This window comes from Ochotona princeps, unplaced genomic scaffold (genome assembly GCF_030435755.1).
Source record: "Ochotona princeps isolate mOchPri1 unplaced genomic scaffold, mOchPri1.hap1 HAP1_SCAFFOLD_5927, whole genome shotgun sequence".
NCBI lineage: Eukaryota > Metazoa > Chordata > Mammalia > Lagomorpha > Ochotonidae > Ochotona > Ochotona princeps.
The window spans coordinates 7872-15498 of NW_026701077.1; the positions used below are offsets into that span (position 1 = coordinate 7872).

The window sequence follows — 7627 nt, forward strand, 5'->3', positions numbered from 1 at the left end:
TTAGCTGATATTTTCAGCTGTGAATATTCTAGCTGTCCAATGGTGTGACTGGCATGTGCCTGGGCCTACTGCTGCTTTTATACCCTATGTCAACCTATGACAATGTTCATTTATGACATGGACACATACCCCCTCTGGGCAGTGAGTAGGCCACACCCACCAGGGCAATGGTTCTGTGGCATAGGTTTAAGGTTAATCATGGGAGATAGGGCATAGCATGTATAGGGTCTTATAATAGTCCTTGTTCTTGGGGGTGAAATGCAGTTATGCCTATCTACTGATAGGCAGAGTGGGCAAAGGTCATGGATAGCACTAGAAGGTTGGAACCTAAGACAGTTCTGGTATATCAGAAAATGGGGAAGAAATCAGTCCCCTTGTTTACTGTATTGATTTTTCAAAGCCCCCTTCACATCACATATCTGCACAAACACAATGTAATCAAAGCTGTTATGTCCATTTTCATTAGTGTGGAGAGTGGAGAGACAAGAGAGGGAATTCTGGGCAGGCTGTTGAGGACAGGCAATGGGATAATTGGGGCCAGAAAAAGGGGAGGTGGGGCAGATAGGACTGTTGCCAAAAACACAATCGTTACAGTAGTGCCAAATCAAAAGAATGAAAACAACTAACGTTAAGGGTAGAAGATGAGGACAGCAGCCTCTACCTCACACTTCCCTCCTATTCAGTGGGGGCTGGCTGGTGTTCTAAGTGCAAACGTGGGCCCAAGACAATGGCTCAGTGGCTAAATCCTCACTTTACAAGCACCAGGATCCCATATGGGTGCTGGTTTATGCCCCAGCTGCTTCATTTCGTTTCAATCTCCCACACTGTGGCATGAAAAAATCATGACAGAATTGCCCAAATCCTTTGTGTTCTGCACTAAAGTGTGAGACCTGGAAGAAGCTCACGACTCCTTACTTTAGAATGGCTAAGCTCTGGCTGTTGCAGCCATCTGGGGAGCTGGCTGACAAGTGGGAGCCTCTGGATATGAACCAGTGCCCATATGAGATCCCAGAACATGCAAGGCAAGGGCTTTAGCCACTAGGCTACCACAAGCAGGCCCAGCAACATGCTTGTAAGACTTGGATACAGTTTCTTGAATACATTTGATGTCTTAACTTCATCATTAGTAGTATCAGGATGTTTCTGCACAGCTAGTATCTACAAAATGTTATTAGACTGGGATCGGAAACAGGTGAAAAAATTTTGTTAGAAATTTCAGAAAGGCGAGGATTCCATGGGTCCTCTATCTGGACTAGGCCAAAAGAAAAAAAGAAATGCCAAGATTAGAAAATCTCATGCCTCCAAGAGATTCCAAACAAACCACATCTATTTACTCCTTAATTACCTTAATTAAAATCAATATTAAAAAGTCTACTGGAAATACCTAATGCATTTTATTCAACTGCACTCATATTGTTTCCAGTTTTCCTAAAGTTTCAACCTCTCTTTCTAATGGCTGGCGATTGCCAATGGGCTGCTGAGCTATTATCACTGTGGTTGGGTGCAGTTGGGCTAATGGCACCCAAGGCATACTGGGTTTCTCTCATGGCTAACCGCAACTATCTGCTTCCGTACCTAATTGTCCTAAGATGCAAATTGATTGATTTGTAATCGACAATACCTGAGTTAGTTGGAAATCCCTAGCTGCTGGCATGTTAAAGGGAGCCTTACAAACCCCTGACATTGTCCCATGCTGAGGTGGGGTTCCCAGAGTGTAGCCGGAGGTGCTGTCACCATCTTGATAAATAAGGACTCCTCCTACCATCCTACACTTGTCTACCATGCCATCGCTCTCACTCTTCACAGCATTACTACCAAATCAGATTCACAAACAAATTCCACTGCATCACTAATAAGGTTTTTAAAACATTGTGCTGGGCCCAGTGTGGTGGCCTAGTGGCTAAAGTCCTCGCCTTGAACATGCCGGAATCCCATATGGGCACAGGTTCTAATCCCGGCTGCCACCCTTCCCATCCAGCTCCCTGTTTGTGGCCTGGGAAGGCAGTCAAGGATGTGCCCAAGACCTTGGGATCCTGTACCCACGTGGAGACGTGGGAAGAAGATCCGGGCTACTGGCTTCATACTGGCACAGCACCAGCCACTGCAGTTACTTGGGGAGTGAATCATCAGACGCAAGATCTTCTCTGTCTCTCATCCCTCTGTATGTCTGTCTTTCTAATAAAAACAAAGCTTTAAAAAAAAATTGTGCCTATTTTATTGGGACTGTCCATAATACACATTATGAAAAAAAAAAAACATTATGTAGGAGATAACTATATTCCCAGCCCATTCTGCAACATGAACTCTCACTGCCATGAACACTTGTGCAATAAAGACATAGCTCACAAAGTGGCTTCCTGAATAAAAACAATGCTAATTGTCTCAATACATGTATCTAATTTTTGCTCCAGTAATGAAGGAAGTGATGCTGTCTTAACCCCAACTGCGAAGTTTTCCACAAAGTAGAGTGGAGGCAATTCTGGAAATTTTCTTCTCCCACTGGACTTGCTTTTTCAACTGTCACTGCCAGTTGAAAAGGATAAGGAAGTGAAATTTGAATACAGTTTAGATTTACAAAGCACAGACAGGCAATTAATATGAAGCAACAATTTTATACACAATTTATGGCATAAAATAAGACTCAAATTTCTAAACCAAGCAGAACATAGTAGAGAACAAAAGGCAGACATTAAGAGGAAAAAAGAAAAAGCCCAAGAGAATGAAAAACAGCCATTGAAGTAAAAATTCAACAAACAGCATCGAGTTCAAGATATCACTTTGTAATATTTGAAAGAAATAGCAGATGATAGGAATAAACAGATCTCAGAGTTCAGAATTCTGACAGTATATGCAATTTAAGGACAACAAGAGGATACAAATGAGGAAGCTATTGAAGGACAGCTGAAAGGGGACGGGACAAGTTTGGCATAGTAGCTTAATCTCTATCAGAGAAGCAAAGGTCAAACTCTGGAATAGCTAGCTTGAGTTCTGGATACTTAATACCCACCTTCCTCCAAAGGCATGTATTGGAAGGCAGCAAACAATGGCTGGAGCGCCAGGATCCATGCCACCTGTGTGAGACAGACAGATGGAGGTCCAATCTCTTGACTTGGACCAGGCCCTACACTGTATTATAGCAGATGTTTGAGAATGTAGAACCAATGGATGAGAGATCTGTGTTTGTACACCTATCGCTCCATAGCTATATTTCAAATAAAACAGAAACAATTACTATAAGAAAAGAGCAGAAAAGGAGGGAGCTGAAAAGGGTAAAGATATATGCAACACAATTTAAACATTCAATACATGTCTACGAAGAGTCCCAGAAGGAGAAGCTGCAGAAATAAGAAGAAGAAGTACAAAAAGAGATGATGAATGGGTTTTTCTTCAAATCACCAATCCTAGGATATAGAGTGCGTAGCAGAGAACCTAAGAAATTAACATCTGGACAAAAACTGAATGAAATTGCAAAGCAATAAAACAAAGAGATAGGAAAGACAGAAGAGAAAAAATAAATGATCTATGAAATAATTCAAGGCAGAATTAAAAAAATAGAACTAACCACAGTGAGAAATCTTCAAAATACTGAGACAAAACAACTCAAAGGTTTCATAACCACAAGTACAGGCATTCAAAACTGAGTCAAGGGAAAGTCATGATCATCACTGAAACCAAGCTCTAAAGGAAAAAAAAAGAAAAAAAATTCCTATTAATAAATCCCAAGGATGAGATGGAAGGAAATGCAACAGGAAGGGTCAGAGAACAGGGGATTCTGAGCGAAGAACGGTGGGTAGGCTGGCTTCCATCAGAGAGCCTGGCCAAGCTGTAGTCAGACGCACACACACTGCTGGCTGTCCCCAACTGGAGAACTGAGACGGCAAGAATGGGAACACGGAGAACCAAGAGGTGCCCCTCCATCCTGCAGTGACCCCCTTGTGTCTTCTGACACAGTTCAGCACTATAAATGTCAGCTGGTGATGGAGAAATTGGTACAGGATCCAGTGTCAGTATCACAAAAGATGGCAACAAAAGTGTTAGTTGGAATTGAGAGACAATAAATAAACTCATACTGTGGCAGTGGATAAAATGACAATGAAAGCTTAAATAGATACATGTGTGACTAAAATAATTCCCAAATTTGTTGAAATAAAAGTGGGTTGGTAATGAAATTCTTGATGGAAGTAGCAAGGAAGAGAGAGAATTAAATGACTCTAAAGACCTCATGTAATTTTAAAATGAACATTTCTGAGAGTTTCATACTAAAATGAAAATGTCTGCCACTCCCAAGATGAATTTTATCAGGGCTGATCATGAGAGATGCATATTCCTTCTATGTTGCCCGCAGAAAGCCTCAATTCCTGATACGGATGTCTTAATTTTGTAAGAATTCAAACACTAACTGTTAAGTCTGTGTTAATCCTCCCTATGTGCTTCATTTATTGAAAATTCACATAAAATGAGATACGTTCCATCAGCATTGACCAGCTTAGGAACTTGGTTATTGCTGTTCTTTTCTAGTTCCTCACTTTATCTTCAGCTACATGACCCAGAAGGCTGCACGCCCTTGTCTTGGAACACCTACCCCAAGCTTGCATTGTCCCTGCCTCATGAAACTTACCTTCTGATAATGTAGCAAGGACCACAAGTCTTGAAGTTCCTGAGGAGTGCTTGGTGTATACTTAAGACAAAACGTGATGTGATGAGTTATCTCATTCATCTGGGGTTGCCAAGTTTTGCTGGACCTGTTAGAAAAATAAATACCAAGAGGAGAGGAAGTGGATTATCAATGAACATCTAGAAAACTACATAAGGGAAGACAGAACACACAGATGCAGTACATTCATTTTAAAGCAAGCAACCATTTTGGAAAAAAAAAAAAAAAAAGACTTAGTGACTTGCAGAGGTAGAAGAGACACGGGCCAAGAACTCTGAGAAAGCTTCAGCTTTTCAAAGTAGCAACTGCCCTTCCTCTGCTTCCGCCACCATTCCGTCCGCAGACAAGTCTGTGCTTTACCGTACAAGATCACACATTGACTGAGCAAGAAAATAAGTTCACACACAGAAAGTAACTGAAATAATGACTGACCTTCTCAGAAAAGCCCGTGTCATGATATCTGCTACCATTTTGTACTGCCAAAGCATAGCCAGGTACTCCATGGCAGGCCACAACTAAACACTCCCAGTGAGTCGAGGTAAGCAGGCAATGCCTGGCTGGGCTGGGGAGGATGTTTCACATTGCTTTTTCTCCATAAATTCAAGTGGAAGCCCTTTGGCTTTTAATTCTAAACACTGGACATTCACAAGACTCTTCAATTGATCTGGACAAAAGAAAGAAAGAAGAGTTACATTAAAGCATAGCAGGCAGGAGTTCAGGGTCTGTACTTCCAATAACCAGTTACAAGAATGCACATAATCTGAGTTAGCACCATTAGGTTTCTTAACCTGAGCTTTGAGTTTTCCATCTGTTAAACAATGTTATTAATACCAACATGAATCTAGTGCTGGAATTAAATGTTTGACTATAAAGCTTAGCTCAATACAATGACACATATTTAATGAGATTTATTTCCCAGAATGAGGAAGAATGTGTTGGCAGCAACAGCAAATAAATTCTCAAGTGGGCCCGGCGGCGTGGCCTAGTAGATAAAGTCCTTGGCTTGAACACGCCAGGATCCCATATGGGGACCGGTTCTAATCCCGGCAGCTCCACTTCCCATCCAGCTCCCTGCTTGTGGCCTGGGAAAGCAGTTAAGGACAGCCCAAAGCCTTGGGACCCTGCACCCACATGAGAGACCCGGAAGGAAGTTCCAGGCTCCTGGCTTTGAACTGGTGCAGTACCGGCTGTTGTGGTCACTTGGGGAGTGAATCATCCGATGGAAGATCTTCCCCCCTCTCTCTCCTCCTCTCTGTATATCTGCCTTTCCAATAAAATTAATAAATCTTTAAAAAAAAGAGTATCAAGTGCTACAGTACATTACCTAGCTTGACATCTTCTACAGTATTAGCCCAGGCCTGCAAGAGGCTTGCTTTCACTGTCCACTCAGAAGCAACCACTCGGAGATGATTAATTTCTTCCTGCCATCCACTCTCCCCAAAGGTGGGTGTCCGCACCATGACTGCAAGGGCTTTGTGAAGGACTTTCAATTGCATGAAACAATCCACCAGCAGCTTGTTCTAAAACAATAAAACACAGGACAGCTTAGTACAGAGCAGGGGTTTTTCATAGCAGTTTATTTGGCTAAGAAAACATTTAAGATATTTCTTGATGCTTCTAGAAAAATAGTTGTGCCTATTCTTCATGCTCAAGTGCTTTTTACAACAATAGTTAAAACTCTGAAAACCAATTAATGCTGTCAGGATGTTTGGGAGGTAGACATTTAGAGAAAGGTAAGTAAAGTTCAATGTTAGCTCCTAGGGTCCAGGGGAACCTCAGAGGTCAATTTCCATTTCACTTACTACGTGTTTTCACATGTACCTTAAATTGAACTGGTCGTCCCAGGAACTTCTGCAACTTCTTTACACCAGGGAAGCCACCAGTTGGGCTCCTCAAACAACTCTGAATATGTTCTGAGACTGTCTGAAGCTCTCTGTAATACCTTTAATGGAGAAAAGAGACAGGAGGGAAATAAGGGGCAAATAGCAAGAAAAGTCAATTACTTCTCTCATTTCACTTACAGTCATCAATAAACAGAATAAAGCAAAGTACGCAAAATGAATCAGTTTCAATTTCAAACCAGCTTGCGTTCAAAATGGACTGTACAATACATTTCAATGTTATCACTCCAAATATGAGGCTTACTTCTCTTCACGATGCAGTAGAAGTTGGGGGATCTGACGGACCAAATGCTTTGAAACCAAGTGCCAATGGAGAGGAAGCAGGGCCAGACCTGGAGCATCCACTTTGACTGTGTCAGCCACCATCCAAAGCCAGTCCCACCACTGCACAGAGCCTAAGATCTAAAAACACAGTAAATCAAGGCTGCTCATTAACATCTCACACGACCTCGACTTCAACAATTAACCAACACTCAATATGCACAAAAAAGTTTTGTTGTTTTGTTACAGAAGGATATCTGAAGTAACGCTCAGGTACATGGAGAAAGTGAAGGTCTTATTCCCTTAGTACCTGAAGTACAAAGTTTATTTATAGAAAATGAAACTAACTGTTGGATCATACCCTAAGTATAAAAAGGACCTGCATTATTCTGTATTCCAAACAGCAGATGTAAAAAAAATGTTCTAATTGTTGTATTTATTTGCCAATACCTAATATCAGTGATTTGAATTCTAGCTATTTGACCAAATGGTTTTAATTCCTACTTCCTGGATAACTGAAGATGTTGGCATTTTGCTAATTCTTCCTGGATATCTATGTCTTCCATGGAAGATTTTTTCAAATCTCCTGATTATTTTTCAGTTTACATTATCTTACAAGCAGTTTCTTCTTTGCTTTTTTCTTACAGGTATCCATAAAAAAATAACAGCAGGTTTAATTTTTCTTACTTTTTCCCACTGCTAAAAACACTAAAAAACCTTTGCCTACCCTTAAGATTACAAAGATTTTCTCCAGGGCCAGTATTGTGGCATATCACGTGAAACTTCACTTGCTGTGCCAGCATCCCATATG

The 7627-nt window shown here is 41.2% G+C and overlaps 1 long non-coding RNA gene across 1 annotated transcript; it reads right to left on the reverse strand.

The window, feature by feature from the left end:
- Positions 1 to 4634: 4634 nt before the first annotated feature.
- LOC131479415 (uncharacterized) lies at positions 4635 to 6006 on the reverse strand. The gene is made up of 3 exons (XR_009244862.1): positions 5979 to 6006; positions 5087 to 5318; positions 4635 to 4742 (listed from the first exon to the last, which is right to left on the reverse strand). It is a non-coding gene; the product is annotated as an uncharacterized LOC131479415 (long non-coding RNA).
- Positions 6007 to 7627: the final 1621 nt, after the last annotated feature.